We start from the raw sequence: 18,618 nt of genomic DNA on the forward strand, positions 1-18,618 counted from the left end.
TCAAAGCAGTATGCTACAAGGTGTTCGATTGGAATGTTCAGTCTCAAAAACACATCCTTTATGCAGGAGAAAAGAGTTTGTCCAGTGTTGTCCTGTGCATTATAAAATCCCAAAAATAAACAGTGAGACTCCAGGCTGCCGTCAACAAATTGCAAATTACACGAGAACTGCTCTGTTGTGCTCACGTCAGTAGTCCCATCAGCTGTTAATCCATAAAATCTGGATTCTGATGAACGGGCGACAATATCCCTCTGAATAGCATGGGCAAACAGTTGGATAATTTCACTTTGTATGGTGTTGGACATCCAGTTGTCTCTTCTCATCACCCACTCTTGTTTTTTAGGGAGATCATAGGTGCGTTCCAACATCAGTTCGTAAAGGATTCCATCACGTGTGGTGTCACCCCTGAACGGCATCCCCTTGCTGCCCAGGAATCTGATGGATCTAAACAGTAGTTCCAAAACATGTCGAGCGGTCCCCTGCTGTTCAGCAAGAGCATCAGACAGGATGGCATTGATAGGCACATTACCCAAAGCAGCGTGTCTTGAACTGAATCCATGTGTAACTTTGATCGTTCATGTTCCTTGAATTTTGCAGCTTTACACCAGTTTCCAAAGCCGCCTGACACGAATGGGTTGTCTACCCTAAAACTGTCTGCAAGTTTTTTTTCTATTGCTATTTTCAGACAAGCAAAACACAAAACTCGATTGGTCTCAGTCACGTAATGCAGCCACTTCCACTTCACAGCTGGTGTGAATGCACGATTGAAAGTTTCTGTTCCAAAATGTCTACTAGGAAAAACAAAGTTAGATGGCTGGAAAGGCTCCTCAAATGCAGCTAGCATGCTAAATCCACCACCAGTGCTAGCAGCATTGCATGGAGGAGCGGTGGGCTCGTGAGGGTTGTTACCGCAGGTCTTGGCGGTCTCTGAGGCAAAACTAGCAGGCCTACTAGGCTCTGGCGAAGAGCTGGTCAGTGTCGGGATGCTTTTCCTGTATTCTGTGGACTTCCGTCGTGCTCTTTTTAGATGCTGGTGTACCAAAGAAATCCAAAATTCTTTTCTGTGCCATTATGATATCTAGATACTGTTGGAGAATTTTCCTTGATTCATGTCTAAGTATGATGTAATGAAAATGACAAGCATGACAAAATGGGTCTGAGAAAGGATGAGAGAATGGAAAATAACCAGTATGCATCAGCAAATGCAAAGTGTCAAAATACAGTATGAAACAGAGCACCATTGTGTGAGGTTTGACCAATAGAGAAGACATGTCTAGCTGTGCCAAGGTCACCAGGCGTGACAGAGGGGAAGAGATAGATTTGAGGGTGCCCATTGGGCACCTAGCGATAAGAAAAAATATAAGACATGAACACTGGCCATTGTAACTTCAGATGTCCGGACGGCCGGCCGGCTTCTCACTTTGTTGCTTGTCAATAAAGTTAATTCTTCTGACCTGGAACCTCGACTCTGAGAAACTACTTTGAGACCTGAACCAAAAAGAACTATGAATTCGCCACAACATAATTGTCGAGCCGAGCCAGGAGGGACAAGGGGTCGAGGAGTGACCACGGTGGGCGTGCTGTCAGAGGCCTCACAAAACAAAGGCGCCATAAAAATAAGGTAAGCAAATTTTGCTTATATTTGTTTTGTGCTGCCCCTGGTAAGCTAGCGCCCGGTTGGTGACGGCCTTAAACAAAAGACCCCACCAAAAAGAACCTAAAAGTGATAAAAGAAGGGAGGAAACAGGAGGGTAGGTTCCAGGTTTTGAGAAAAAGTGCATGCAGTATCTGTTTGTCTGTCCATACGCAGGAGATGCGTATTCCATTCGCATGAAGGTGCATTGTACATGTGTGCGTCACAGTATTTTATGCGAAAAGTGCGTTTGCAAATTTATCTGTTTGTCTGTCCATACGCAGGAGATGCGTATTCCATTCGCATGAAGGTGCATTGTACATGTGTGCGTCACAGTATTTTATGCGAAAAGTGCGTTTGCAAAATTATATGTTGTATTGTCCCTAAACGCAGAAGGTGCGTTTTGACGTGAGAAGCACGTTAATTGAGTACGCGAGAAGGTGCGTACCGACGCGAGAAGCGCGTCCCCAACGCAGAAGACGCGTTGAAGAACGTGAGAAGCACGTTATATACGCAGGAGATGCGTATTCCATTCGCATGAAGGTGCATTGTACATGTGTGCGTCACAGTATTTTATGCGAAAAGTGCGTTTGCAAATTTATCTGTTTGTCTGTCTATACGCAGGTGCGTATTCCATTCGCATGAGGGTGCATTGTACATGTGTGCGTCACAGTATTTTATGCGAAAAGTGCGTTTGCAAAATTATATGTTGTATTGTCCACAACGCAGGAGGTGCGTTGTAATGAGAGAAGCACTTCATTGTTAGTCTTATCTGTTTTATTGTGTGCGCACGTGATCTGTTTTATGTGAGGAGAAAAGTGTTTGTGTTTGTATGTCTAAGTGATTTTTCATCTTAAAAAATAAGGAGGAAGGTCATTTCGGAGAAAATTAGCAAAAGTGACAATAATAATAAAACCTTTTACTTATAATGTTTTTTTCTAAAAACCCAAAGTGATAGAAATTAAAAGTTAGAAATGATATAGCCGTGTTTGAGCAGAATTCATAGAAAGGACGGAGACGCATAGACAAAGTGTTTTTAACTGAGCTCTGTGCTCTGCATGGAATTACATTTGAGCCACTGTCCCGAAATTGTTACAAAGTACAAAACCTTGGCACCGCTCAGTGAGAGAAAAGGGAGTGAGAAAGCTGAGACAGACAAAGGCACATAAAATAAAACTCTTACAAGAAATAATTATTGAATCAGTGTTATTAAAAGTTTAATGGGTAATAAAACAAAAATTGATGAGAGGAAAAAAACTAAACAAAAACAAGGTATCAAGGAACAAAGAATATTCACCGAAATTGGCTTTGTCGGCTGTTTGGCCATTCTCCGAACTATAATCGATGTGATCCGGATAGGGAATCACAGCCCATATTGTCAAAAGTTTGATTGATTGACTTCGTCTTTTCATTTGTTACAAGAAAAATAGGGAAATAATAAGTGTGTGAGAGCGGCGCTGCGTGAGTGAGAGAGAGAGACTTTGTGTGTGTGTGTGTGGCTTTGAGTGAGTGAGAGAGCGGTTTTGCGTGTGAGAGCAGCTCTGTGTGTGTGTGTGACTGAGTGTGTGTGCTTCAGAGCGACTCTGCGTGGGTGTGAGTGACTCTATGCACGGCTGTGTGACAGTGTGTATGAAATCCCGGGTGTATGAGTGTATGTGTGTCAGAGTGGCACTGCGTGTGTGTGAGTGGCTCTGTGCGCGACTGTATGTGTAGGCCTACATTATAGCAGACTGAAAGCATTTGTATTGAGATAAAGAAATAAGGAGAGAGAAAAGTGACAAGAGTTTTTTCACCTTATGACACCTGAAGAAAAGTACACATGTGGTCTAAAGTGAGAGATAATTACGAGGCTAGATTGCGGAAAGAAGAATGATTTTCAAGAGGCATTAAAACTAACCAAAGGTATTAAGAATCACTTCTGGTTAGAATAGATAAACTCAGAGATAGGAGTTAACAGACCAAGGGAAGGATGAGCTTTTGAAAAATTTGACAAGAATAACAAACTTGAACCAGGTTGAACGAGAGTGGCTCTTAGGGGATTGACGTGATGTGATAAAAACAGATAACTCTTGAAGCTCAGAGACCACACTTGAACAGATTTGACCTTCCCATAACTACCCTTTTGGATTCATTGCTGACAAAATTAGAAATAAAGCTAAATCCATTGTACATCCCATACCTGAAAAGAAATGCGTGGTACACTTGGCCTTGGGGTTTTGGAGGAGCCATGATTTTGAGGAACATGTATATGGTAGTGAGCTCAAGGCCAGAAAAATGGGAAAATGACACAATTGTTAAAATCGGACAGGGAGGGGAAATCAGACCAGATAATTGGACACTGGAAAAACTGGTGGGAGTGGTAGTTTTGAGGAACAACACCGACCATACCAGTCATATGTTGGTAGAAATTCATGAAAAAGACAGAAGTGCAGTCAGTTGTCAAAAAAGAGCAGTCAGTAACAACTGAGAATGTTGCAATGATGGACAAATAGGAGGGGCAGGAGAGGAAACAGGGAGACAAAACTTAAACAAAAATAATAATAATAATAATTAATTAGAAATAATTTGGCTTTGCCTCTTCATTGTTACAAGAAAAAAATAAAGTAAAAGTGTGTGTGCGCGCGTGTAAAATGCACAGATTAGGACTATTTGAAAAAGAACGATATATTCATTTATAAAGAGAAACTAGAATTATGAAAGAACACTTGTTTCTCTCTCACATAGCAAAAGTAAATGGTGACTGTGATATGAGAAAGCGAGGCAGAAAGGAGGGGCTGCCTCTGACAGAGAGAGGAGGGGCTGCAAGAAGAAAGTGAGACTGCGTGTGTGTATGTGTGTGTGTGAGGAAGGAAAGGAGGGAGACAGAGAGAAAGAGTTCACCTTTCCTAGTTCTGACTAGCTTATAAACCAGAGAGTGAGCAACCATTTCCAACATACACTTTGAACAACACTTTGAGAGATTTTATTTATAACTGTTATCCCCACCAGTGGACCTGTAATAGAGGAACTGAATTTTAAAAATACCTGAGAAAGACTAATCAAATATTTCAATAAATGTCTGACCATCTTGCTGAAAACTAGTTAAGAATAGATGCAAGCTGGGGTTAGTAAGGAATACTAAAAAGGAGTGAAACACACTGATAATAATTAAGATTATAATGGCATCAACACCTGTAGAGATACCAAGATCAAAATATTATTTTTGCAGAGATACTATAGGACAACCCTCCAAAAATGGAGAAAGAAGCCTAAAAACAAAATGACCAGCTGAGGGAACATTAGATGTGGCTATGTGCAGAGACACTGAAACATTCATAAAAAAATAAATAAGTAAAAAGGTATTCAAAACAGTTTACTAAGAGATCAAGTAAGATTGGTGAAATCTGCTAATCCAGTCAGAATTAAAAGTAGACTAATTTCACAAATACCAGGAAAACACCAATAAAAACAATTGATAATAAATTAACCTGAAAGAAAATATGAAAATTGCTTAAATGTTAGTTGACCGGTCTATGGGGGAATTAAATTAATAAGCAGGCCTAACAGGGATTGATATGGAGGATTGCACAAACTGGTGGCCATCAAAAACACTGGAGTTTTCTCTTTAGTATAAGTGGTTTGTGTAGTTCCCAGAGGAAAATCAAATAATTGATAAAAAGGGTTATAGAAATATCTGACATTTAGAGATAAAATATTTATATAGAGAGATACATGCTAGCTGTGGGTATGACTGAGCTGTTATATAAAGACATGGCCTGTGATGTTTGCATCTTGTTGTCCCTGAGACAGTTTTAAATTTGATCCATTGCAGAAAATGAGATCTTTGGATTGTGTTACTTAAAATAACTTGTGCACTGTGTTAAATGAGCAGGATTGGGTGACCAAGCTAAACAGACATTTTTAACAGCCATACTGTATTATACACATTTCACAGTAATGAGACTCATTGATTTAATCCTAAAATGCTTGAGAGAGTAGGGATTGATATAACGAATGATGAAAATACTATATATGTGACTGAAAATAAGGCAACTCAGACAGACTGAATGGCTGCTATTTTCTGCATTCTGCAAAGAAGAACTTGCTTTATTAAAATTGCATGGGGAAACGTCTCGGTTACTGATGTAACCCTCGTTCCCTGAAGGAGGGAACGGGAGACGTAACGTCGACGTGACGACGTAATTGGGATCACTTCAGGGAGCCCTATCAACTTCGAGTGTCTACAGAACGAGCCAATGAACGTTGGCGTGCGTGAATCGCGTCACGCGCCCCGCCCCGCCGCGCGGGTATAAACAGGAAGCGGGCGCACGCACACATTGTTTTTCGCTGAGGAGCCGAGATTTGTGACGGCCATGCAGCGATGGTCAGCAACGGTGGCGACGGGACGTTACGTCTCCCGTTCCCTCCTTCAGGGAACGAGGGTTACATCAGTAACCGAGACGTTCCCTTTCAGTCGCTCACGTTCGACGTAACGTCGACGTGACGACGTAATTGGGATCCCATGGAAAACGCCACGGTTGCTGCCACATCCAGCGCCCTACGCAAGACTCTCAGACCCCCAACTGCTGGGGCGGAAGATCTGCGTAGAGGGAGTTCAACTGCTGTTCCATTATACCCCACACAGCGGAACTCTTGGATAACACTGGGAAAGCGTACCTCTCCAGGGGAAAGAACGCTGCGGAGCCACATCCTGCCCGAAGGGAGGTAACATGTGGAGAATACACATATGGACTGGCCGAAGGGGCAGTGCGACATATGGAATGTCACTGGGGTGGCTCCACCCGAAGGGGGAGACACACCGGACAGTGACGGCAGAGCAGACTCTGCCAAGGGAAGACACGGGCTCACCGCAGGGAACTGGTCGTGGAAGAATACACATATGGGATCGCCGCAGGGATCACCACATATGGAACCCAGCCTAGCACAAGTTACACAAGCATACGAGCACTAGGCCTGGCGTCGGACGCTCCGCAACGTCCGACTGCCGAAGGGGTGCGGAGGAACTCACAGGGTTCGCCAATGGGGAACTCGACTGGAGTAAAAAGCGCACGTATCCGTTCCTAGGAAGGGAGTGGCGCAGCAAGCCGACACTAGAGCGGGAACTTCTGTGTTACCGGCTAGTAGAAGCGAGCACACAGGAAGAAACCGGCTCAACACGTAAGCTATAAAACCTAGCGAACGTGTTAGGTGTCGCCCAGCCCGCAGCTCTACAGATGTCTGTCAGCGAGGCGCCGTGAGCCAGCGCCCAGGAAGAAGCGACACTCCTAGTGGAGTGGGCTTTCAACCCAGGCGGGCAGGGCACGCCTTGGGCTTCGTAAGCCAAGGCGATGGCATCCACTATCCAGTGGGCCATCCTCTGCTTGGAGACAGCCTTCCCTTTCTGCTGGCCTCCGTAACAGACGAAGAGCTGATCTGAGGTCCTGAGGCTTTGCGTTCTGTCCACGTACAGACGCAGAGCGCGAACGGGACAGAGAAAAGCCAGGGCTGGGTCTGCCTCCTCCGAAGGCAGCGCTTGCAGGTTCACTACCTGGTCCCGGAAGGGAGTGGTAGGAACCTTGGGCACGTATCCGGGCCGGGGTCTCAGGATGACGTGAGAGTTATCCGGGCCGAATTCTAGGCACGATTCGTCGACCGAAAATGCATGCAGGTCCCCTACCCTCTTGATAGAGGCCAATGCAACCAGGAGTACTGTCTTACAGGACAGAATTTTTAACTCAGCTGATTGCAGAGGCTCAAAGGGTGGTCTCTGAAGTGCCGAAAGGACCAGAGACAAGTCCCAAGAGGGTATAGAGAGTGGGCGAGGAGGATTCAGTCTCCTCGCTCCCCTCAGGAACCTGACGATCAGGTCATGCTTTCCCAAAGACTTACCATCAACAGCATCGTGATGTGCGGCAATAGCGGCAACATACACTTTAAGGGTGGAGGGAGACAGCCTTCGCTCCAGCCCTTCTTGCAGGAAGGAAAGCACGGCTCTGATCGAGCAAGATCGGGGGTTCTCCTCATGAGAGGAGCACCAGTCAACGAACAGGTTCCACTTCAATGCATAGAGGCGCCTCGTAGAGGGGGCTCTAGCGGAAGTGATGGTGTCAACTACCGCAGGGGGTAGGTCACTTAGAACCTCCGCGTCCCGTCCAGGGACCAGACATGGAGTTTCCAGAGGTCTGGACGCGGGTGCCATAGGGTGCCCCGTCTCTGAGAGAGCAGGTCCTCTCTCAGAGGGATGGGCCAGGGAGGGGCTGTCGCGAGGAGCACTAGTTCCGGGAACCAGGTCCGGTTGGGCCAATACGGCGCAACTAACAAGACCTGCTCCTCGTCCTCCCTGACTTTGCACAAGGTCTGTGCAAGAAGGCTCACTGGGGGAAACGCATACTTGCGAAGGCCCCGGGGCCAGCTGTGTGCCAGAGCATCCGTGCCGAGGGTCCCCTCGGTCAGGGAATAGAACAACTGGCAATGAGACGTGTCCGGGGCGGCAAACAGATCTACCTGAGCGGTCCCGAAGCGCCTGAAAATCAGCTGGACCACCTGGGGATGGAGTCGCCATTCTCCCGGTAGCACCTGCTGCCGTGAGAGCTCGTCGGCTGCACGGTTGAGCAGGCCCGGAATGTAAACGGCACGAAGCGACCTCAGATGCTTCTGACTCCAGAGGAGGAGATGGCGGGCGAGTTGTGACATGCGGCGGGAGCGTAGACCACCTTGGCGGTTGATGTACGCAACGGTCGCAGTGCTGTCCGTACGGACCAGTACGTGCTTGCCTAGTAGCAGCGTTTTGAAACGGCTCAGTGCAAGACGTACTGCTAACAACTCGAGGCAGTTGATGTGCCAATGCAGTTGAGGCCCCGTCCACAGACCTGAAGCTGCATGCCCGTTGTACGTGGCCCCCCAGCCGGTGGTAGAGGCATCCGTGGAGACCACAGAGTGCCTGGACACTTGTTCCAGGGGAACACCTGCCCGCAGGAACGAAGGGTCCGACCACAAGCTGAGAGTTTGGCGACAGTGCGGAGTCACTTGGACCCGGCACGAGCCGCTCTGCCACGCCCATCTCGGGACTCGATCGTGGAGCCAGTGTTGGAGCGGCCTCATATGAAGCAATCCGAGCGGCGTAACCGCGGCTGCAGATGCCATATGCCCCAGGAGCCTCTGAAACAGTTTCAGTGGTGCCGCTGTTCTGCGTCTGAGCGTGCTCACGCAGTTCAACACTGACTGGACACGGGCCTCGGTGAGGCGCGCTGTCATGTTGATCGAGTCCAACTCCATACCAAGAAAAGAGATCCTCTGCCCGGGGGTGAGTTTGCTCTTTTCCCAGTTGACCCGAAGCCCTAGATGGCTGAGGTGACTGAGCACCATGTCCCTGTGTTCGCACAACTGCTCTCTCGACTGGGCCAGAATCAGCCAGTCGTCGAGGTAGTTGAGGATGCGAACACCACGCTCGCACATGGGAGCAATGGCCGCCTCCGCGACTTTCGTGAAGACGCGGGGCGACAGGGCCAGCCCGAAGGGTAAGACCTTGTACTGATATGCCCGTCCCTCGAACGCAAAGCGGAGAAACGGTCTGTGTCGAGGGAGAATCGAGACATGAAAGTACGCGTCCTTCAGGTCGATCGCTGCAAACCAATCTTGGGGACGGATGCATTTGAAAATGCGTTTCTGCGTAAGCATCTTGAACGGTAGCCTGTGAAGGGACCGGTTCAGGACGCGCAGGTCCAAGATTGGTCGTAACCCACCACCTTTCTTGGGTACAATGAAGTACGGGCTGTAGAAGCCGGTCTTCATATCGGCTGGAGGGACCGGCTCGATCGCGTCCTTCGCCAGTAGGACTGCGATCTCCGCCCTGAGCACGGGGGCATTGTCCGCCAGAACACGGGTGAACAGGATGCCCTTGAAAGCAGGGGGGCGCCGGGCGAACTGAATCGCATAGCCGAGTCTGATGGTACGGATGAGCCAGCGAGACGGGCTGGGAAGCGTTAACCAGGCTCCCAGAGACCGAGCAAGCGGGACTAACGGCACCACAGACGTACCCGGGGTGGGGCAGCGCGGCGGAATGCAGGGACCCGACTCGGACGGCACAGCGGCCCGAAGTGGGGTCTGAGTGTGTGGTGCAGCACATACCTGCTTCCGTCGAAGGGCAGAGTGAGTGTGTGGAGGCGACCGCACGTCCGGAACACAGCCACTGCTGCTCGCTGGCGATGAAAGAGGGGCTCGGGAGTGACAAGGCATGGCGGCGTCGTCGACTGCCAAGCGCGCCCTCTTGGGGCCCAGAGGTTTCAGAAATTGCTCTTTTTTTGAAAATGTGGGTACCACTGACCCGTGGGTCAGTGGCGAAACAAAAAGAAAAGGAAACAAAAGATTCTCCGCCCGGCCCTCCACCGGGGGAAGGAGTGGCGCCTTCGCCATCTCCTGAAGAGCAACTTGATCCACCTCTGGGCCGCCCGTCTCAGGGTCGTTTGCACCGTCGCTTGCCTCCTGGTTTGGCAGCGGCCTGGACGGGCGGGGTCGGCTTTCTGCGGCTTGCTCCACGCTGAGGCCTGGATGATGGCTGCTGCTGCTGGGGCTTGGCGGGAGCGGAGGACGCCGCAGAAGGCCGACCTCGGCGACGAGTAGACGGAGGGTCTGCGGCCGGCGGACGGGTGGGAGCAGCAGCGGTCCGCCGGGGCAGGATGTGCCGGATGGCCTCCGTCTGCTTCTGTGCGGCCGAGAACTGTTGGGCAAAGCTCTCGACCGCGTCGCCGAACAACCCAACCTGGGAAAGAGGGGCATCCAGGAACCGATATTTATCAGTGTCCCTCATATCCGCCAGGTTGAGCCAAAGGTGGCGCTCCTGGACCACCATGGTGGACATCGCCTGACCAACTGAACGTGCGGTTTCCTTCGTCGCCCGGAGGGCGAGGTCGGTTGCCACACGGAGCTCCCGGAGGAGCTCTGGGTCAGAACCACCCTCGTTCATGTCCATGAGCGCCTGGGCCTGGTGGACCTGCAAGAGCGCCATGGCATGGAGGGCGGAAGCAGCCTGTCCACAGGCCTTGTAAGCCCTCGCCGTTAGACCGGACGAAAACTTACAGGCCTTGGACGGGAGGCGTGGATTACCCCGCCAAGAGGAAGCGGACGCCGGACACAGCTGCATCGCGACGGCCCGCTCCACTGGGGGGATATCCACATACCCCTTAGCTGCCCCGCCGTCGAGGGTGGCGAGGGGTGAGGAGCCACTAGAACGGCTTCGGGCACTATACGGTGCCTTCCACGTCCTAGAAAGCTCCTCATGCACTTCCGGAAAGAAAGGTACCGGGGCGGCGCACTGAGAACCAGCACGGCCCGCCCCGAGAAACCAATCGTCCAACCGAGAAGGTTCGGGACGTGGTGGAGGATTCCACGCAAGCCCGACCTTCTCGGCGGCCCGGGAAAGCATAGCAGTCCATTCTGGATCTGGCTCGGACAACGCTACACACCCCGAGGGGGGCAACGCAGCCGAGTCGTCATTTCCAGAGGACAGCTCCCCCTCCGATGCTGCGATCGACATCTGATCGTCAGCTGGAGCCCCAAAGGAAACGGTTGGCCGTTCCGGAGAAGGACCAAGACGTTCACTAAGGAGCCCCAATGGCGACAGCGCTTGTGAGGCGTGAGGGGCCCGCGGAGGATGACTCGACGGGGAAGCCCTCACGGTAATCCTCAGATCACCCTGGTCATGCACCGAAGTAGGTATATTCTGCGGGGCAGAATAGACACTAGATCGGGGCATAGGCGAGGGGACTGCACCTCCCTTGAGGTAAGCGAGTCTCGATCTAAGCGCTGCGATAGTCATATTCCCGCAATGGGAACATGAACTATCCACAAAAGCTGCCTCAGCGTGTTGAATGCCCAAACACGAGAGGCAACTACTGTGGCCATCTGCTGGCGCCAGGGAACGACGGCATCCAGAAACGCACAAGCGGAATGACATCTTGAAAAAGACGCAGGATCACGCTTGTGTTGCTCTTTTAGTGAAAACAAAAAAATAGAAAAATAACTCTCTCAGTGCTGAGGCACCCAGGGGTAGCCGCGGTGTGAATGAACACACGGGGAAACGCCCACCGAACCGACACACACACACACAAACACAGAACAATAGTGCTGTGAAAACAGCAGTTGTGAGCTGCAATGCTCGCGGCCACCGCTGATCGCGCCGTCACACCAACACAAGGAGAGTCCTCTTCTCGTTTTCAAAGGCAGTCTTTTCCTGTAGAGTTCGGAAGTGAAAGCAAAAGCTCGGCTCCGAAGTGAAAGACAATGTGTGCGTGCGCCCGCTTCCTGTTTATACCCGCGCGGCGGGGCGGGGCGCGTGACGCGATTCACGCACGCCAACGTTCATTGGCTCGTTCTGTAGACACTCGAAGTTGATAGGGCTCCCTGAAGTGATCCCAATTACGTCGTCACGTCGACGTTACGTCGAACGTGAGCGACTGAAAGGGAACTGCTGTTATCAACCAGATGATACTTCTGAAATTTAGGGACAATTGAAAGAGATGGTTGTAGAATTTATAAAGGATGAATTTGATTCATGCGGATCTCTGAGTGTTCAATTTCCAGATGACACCAGACAGCTTTTGGGACGGCTGCCTCAACATAAACAACAGCAACTGGACTGTGCAACAAGTGAGAGCAAGAAACATAAGGACACGGCTGCAGAGAAAAGAAGAGGCGTTTGGTTGGTGGGCCTTCATCCACCCTGAAAGAGGAAGCTGAAACTTCTGAGGGGCTGGTATGGACAAAGACTGTGTTGATGCAGAGACAACCAAGAAAAACATCCTGCCATCATGCAAAATTGCCTTCTCCATGGCTTGGCCAAAAGCCAGACTGAGGAGAGGCAGAGAGACAACAGCATCCAGAGTCAAACCACTATGTCCAAACATGACACCAGACCCTTGAATGCCAACAAAGACTGACAGATCAAATGCATCGGATGAGGAGGGAAACACTCAGACAGCAGCCCAACCAGTTCAACTGATCGCTGGTCCAAGCAGAAGGGCTTCATCCTTTACTAAGTGAGCACAGGTGATCCGTTTTCATTGATCACTACAGAGACCGCTTCAAATTTCATTGATTGGCAATATTAATTGTATTTTGATTATTCACTGGTCCAACAGCAGTTCTCTATATTCTGTGAAGCTGACACTCTCTATTTGCTTTCTTTCAATAGACATTAGTCCAGCTGTAAGCATTAAAAAATGGGAGATGAAGTGTTTGCATGACTCAATAATTAACTACAACTGACGCTGGACTTAGCATAGTGAGGGACTACTGCATTAACCAACTAGGGGTAAATGCATAATTAGATAATTGATGATGTTGTCGATTAAACAGAGAGCTTTTGGGCTCTGCTTTCAAGACAGAGCTGATATAAACTTGAGTGATACTGAGCTCTCTATCAGGAAAAAAGAGGACATAATATATTCAACAACAAAAATATGGATGATAAAGCTATGGTGCTGGTCACTCCATCTTGGTCAATAGTTAATTTTTTTTAGGTTTAGAAATAAAAATAGTAATTACACAAATTACAAACACGTGATATCACAAATGCTGTCATTACAAGGGATTGCACGATGTTGATATTGTTGGTCATGAATTCGAGATTATGCTAACATCTCCAGTCATTTAAAAGAGCATCTCATAAGCAACAGAAGAAAAGATTATGAAGAGAAATTAAATTAACAGATGAATGACAAATCAGATAAGAGAAATTGATAATGGTTCTTTCAAATGACAGCATGTCCAGACCTACCAGAAATTTTTATCTATTAGATATTGAAAAATTTGGGGTTTATGACAGCAGTGTTTAACACAATCAAATGGAAACTGATATCGACCAGCTGTGTTATTCAAAACATTTAGACACTGTCACATAGGGAATGCCACATTGCCTACATTCAGTAGCTTTTGTCATCAGAGTTGTGTTACCAATTTACAATGCGCACCTTGAAATTTAGAATAGATAATTGAATATAAAATTAAGTCTCTATCATTAGTCAAGAAGGCATAAGCAAAACCCTCAACTTCAGACTATTGGACAAATGAGGTATTAAAAGACAAATAATTACACTAGCAACCCTTTTTACTATTTTAATTTAAGATGCGAATGGTTTTGACCATTGCGCAAGGGGGGAGATTATTAGAATAGTAGAATTAGAAAAATAAAAAAAGACAAAGATTCACAAAATAATGTCAGAAAAGGAACAGCAACTCCAATAGGCTCTATCCAAGTTCCAGAAGGACCCTTCAAACATCTAGTGATGGATTATGTGGACATGATAAAATCAGTAAGAGGAAAAAGATACAGATACAGTTTTCATAGATAGATTTAGCATATGGGTCGAAGTAGAACCCTCAGCAGACCAAGGAGCAGAGACTGATAAAAAATTTAACCAAAGAAGTCATCCCAAGATTTGGCATACCATCTCAGATTAGCTCTGACAATCAACAGAACAATTAAGACTAAGATCAAGCAATGGATGCCTTAGGCCATTAGCTAAAATACACCAGCAAAATGACATGGCAAAACAGACAAGCTCTGAATTGGCTACTGGCAGAAAAAGGAGGGGTATGTGTGATGTTTGGAATTGACTGTTGTACCTTTATTCCGAATAACACAGCCTCTGATGGAGTTTTTACTAGGGCCATGAAGAAGCTGAAGGATCTGAGACAAGAAGTTGCTGAAAATGCGGGGAGATACAGAGACGTTGGATACTGGTTTGACTCTATATTTGGGTCTTGGAAAGAATGGTTCATTAAGGTGGGAATAATAATATCTGTGGCTGTTGTCATTTTTCTTTTGTGTTTTGTGTTTTCTTTTCTGCTGTGTTGTGCCTTTTCTAAGATCCATGCTAGCCAACGTGGCCGCCAAACAGATGATTAATGTGTCAGTCAAACCATCGGGAGTTGACATCGGGTGCACAAACACAAGAGTGCACCAAATTGGGCCAGGACTGGACGAGCTAGATGACTTCCTGTAAGGAGTTCTGGTGAAGGAGTAAGGAATGGGGTACCTTGTTATTTCTGACAGTTTGATTCTGTTTCGGATAAGAGAGGGAGGTAGTAACATTGTGTATTTTAGTTTTTGGGGTAAAATTAGACAGATCATTAGAACATGAGTAGAGCAGGGAGTTAGTTAGAGGGTTTTTAATTGTTTCTCTGATTTTTATGAAGGACCCCTTCCTGAGTGTTTTCTTTTTTTTTCTTTTTACACTTATAATCCTACTGAGAATATTTTTACATATAATCACACTAACAGTCACAAACATGAATATGTGAATGAGAGGGGACGATACAAGGTTTGAAGCAGGTCATTGCCCGTGGTACGAGGTAATGCAACCAGATATAAAGGGAAAAGATAAGAATGTTTTTTACTATTACTAATCATTTTATTCTTATAACAGAGTACTTCTAATATTTTAAAGTTTTTTATGAATCAAAAGTGAAGTATGTGCATAAGACTACTGGTAGATGTTTCCATGGGGTAAACAGAGAAATTAATAACAAGCGCGGTCGCCAATTGCCGGACCAGCAAGGGCAGACTCAACTGGTGGTTTAAAAACCCGCTGTCTGCTCCAACACCAGATAGTGCCCAAGGCACCTCTGGCAACGATGGAGCAACCCAGATAGCACTCCAGGCCACCGGAAGCGCCTGTGCAGTTCCTCTGCCACCATGGGATAATCCTAATTTTGTGTCTATACACTGAAATATGTTGATTATGTTGAAAAATCAAATGTTTGAAATAATCTATCCCTTCAAGACTGAAGATAGAAAAGGAAGGTGGGATCTTTTACTCCACCCTAGTCAAGTGGGGGTGGAGATGTTTGGTCTCACTATTCCTCCAGGGTGTACCTTTGTGAGTGGGCTTATTGATAAGAGAGATGGATGGTCCATATTGGCCATGATTGAAAGATAATGGAGAGAAGCCTGATCATGAAGATACATTCTGGGACAGAAATGAAGGTGGGACTAGGATTAGTCCCAAAGGGGGATATGTTGGAGAATTTTCCTTGATTCATGTCTAAGTATGATGTAATGAAAATGACAAGCATGACAAAATGGGTCTGAGAAAGGATGAGAGAATGGAAAATAACCAGTATGCATCAGCAAATGCAAAGTGTCAAAATACAGTATGAAACAGAGCACCATTGTGTGAGGTTTGACCAATAGAGAAGACATGTCTAGCTGTGCCAAGGTCACCAGGCGTGACAGAGGGGAAGAGATAGATTTGAGGGTGCCCATTGGGCACCTAGCGATAAGAAAAAATATAAGACATGAACACTGGCCATTGTAACTTCAGATGTCCGGACGGCCGGCCGGCTTCTCACTTTGTTGCTTGTCAATAAAGTTAATTCTTCTGACCTGGAACCTCGACTCTGAGAAACTACTTTGAGACCTGAACCAAAAAGAACTATGAATTCGCCACAACAATACCTTCACTGTTTTTTTTTTTTTTTGATAACTTCACTGTTGCAACGTCTTCGCCTTGACGTTCAACGTGACATCAGTTGACAATGATGCTTTGCGTTATTTTAATAATTAATAATTAATAACAAACAGGAGCATTTAAAAAATGTTTTAATACGTTTATTTATTTATTTATTTTTTGCATCTGTCAGAGAGTGCTGTAATGTCTGCATTTTCCAACAGGGGTGCTGCAGCACCCCTACTTCCCACGGCCATGTCTGGGTGTGTGTTCACAGTGTGTGTGTGTGCGTTCAATACTCACTGCTGTGTGTGTGTGCACTTGAATGGGTGAAATGAAGAGCACAAATTCCGAGTATGTCACATCATATCACATAATTGTAGCTTTAAAAAAAGCATTGGTACACCAAAACCAAACAAACCATCTAATAGTTTGACCTGTAGCCGCATTTATCCTGTTATGACACGTCTGAGGGTCTTTCCATTGATGTTCTTCGGTGAACTAAATAAAGGACTGATGATGGTGACATGTTCTCCTTTCTTTTCAATTTATAGGAAGAAAGACAAAAGGATAAAAAGTTACTCATATCTGTTACTGGTAGAGGAAATGACTGTTTTGATGATGAGTATAATACTTTAACTACATAATATATTAATCCTAATGTAAGATTTAGAAGCAATGGTTAAAATTGACTAACATCTTACTGAAGTTGATAATCGTGGTGGATTTGTCTCTCTGTTGGGTGCCTGTTCTCCCCAAAAAATCTTCTTCCAGTGCTTGATATATATATATATATATATATATATATATATATATATATATATATATATATAAATAAATAAAATAAAAGTAAACAAATCTCTTATGAATAGCAGTTACCCGTTTTTAAAGAGGTGACGTAAGAATGCTCAGAAACTGGCATCTACAAAAACAATAATATTTCTCAACTGTTCTGTAGATTCAAGTGTTTCAGAGTGTAAATTACTGTTTTATCAGTCACTTTATTCATTCGGATGCTCCTTCCCTAGTAAAAATAAATAAATAAACCTATACCAAAATATATTTAAAACACATTTATTTATACTAATCACCTAAAAATTATATTTATTTTATAATTAAACTTTATTTAGAGCATTATTACACAATCACAATTTAATTTTTTTAATATTACAATTTTTTTTATTTTAATATCACTATTAATAAAGTGCACCTATAGTATAATTACAATAGTTCCATTTTAGCACAAATAAACTTAACCTCAGCACTACTTCTAACTAAACGTAGTTAACTAAAGTAATAACTAAAGTGAAGTACTAAATTTGTTGTTCTTATTTACTTTAAGTATATAATTTAGGATACCAAAGTACAATTTCAGGGTATTTGTATTTAGTACATACATATGTAAATGAATTTGTAGTAAACTTAGCATAAAATAAATGTTTCAAATACATTTTAGTATTTTTTTCACTAAGGTTTTCATGTGTTTGAGTTTTAAACGAACAAGATTACCTATGTGGGTACTACCTTGGGCCCATGTAGGCAGCCTATATAGGATGGATTATGTTTGCCCATGTCTGACACATATGGTTCCCTTTCAAGGGAACTCGAGCTGCGTCGAGACGCGGTGGGAACGCCCTGCGTGATTGCGTCGTGAAGCACGTGTATTATCAGTCCAATGGAAAGACGAGACGTCATTCGTGACGTTACCGACCAGGAAGCTATAAATCACCCTTGAGATCAGACCGCGCTAGCCTCTGTGCCTTCAGCAAGCGCTCTCTGTATATCTGTCCCTGTCATATTTATTGTTGTCTGTCAAGCTCAATATATATCATTACTATGGCGAATAAGCAAGAATTCAGGTGTTGTGTTGTTCCCTGCCCTTGTTACATCACGGGTGGGGACACACATCTGCTTTGTGTTTTTTGTTTGGGAGTGGAGCATGCTCAGTCAGTTCTCGAGGGAGCTGACTGTGAGCATTGCGTAAAGCTGTCCTTGTGGACGCTCCGCTCTCGCCGGGCGTTCTTTGAGGAGGACGGTTCGGTTCGCGCTCCCCGAGGTGCGGGTCCCGCTACTGCCGAGGCACAGCGGCGGCTTTCATCTTGGGGTTCGCATATGGATTTAGTAGCGGCGCTTGAGACGGGCCCAGCCCTTTCTCAACCCTTACCTGCTGAAGCCCGCGCTGCGGCTTCTCCTTCCCAGGCTGAGGCACCAATGTTGCGGCTATCCAGTTCTGAGGAACTGGATGTCGTCACTATTGAGCAAAATATTGTTCGCCAGCTCGTATTTCTGGGGATGGGGAGCTTATGGAGGTTTTAACTCGTGCTGTTGCCAAGTTAAATATTGAATGGCCATCTGATGAAATTGAAACTGTGTCTAATAAAAGTCTTTTAGATGAACGTTTTTTGCCATCAAAAACATGACCTCCTCGTTGAGAACTGCCGTTTTTTCCCGATCTCCACACTGAGGTTTCGAGATCGTGGATTAAACCGGCTTCTTTCAGAGTGCACAATCCACAAACACATAACTATAGTAATATTAAAGATATTTCACACTATGGTT

This window comes from Scardinius erythrophthalmus (assembly GCF_964197995.2).
Source record: "Scardinius erythrophthalmus genome assembly, chromosome: 20".
Classification (NCBI taxonomy): Eukaryota; Metazoa; Chordata; class Actinopteri; order Cypriniformes; family Leuciscidae; genus Scardinius; species Scardinius erythrophthalmus.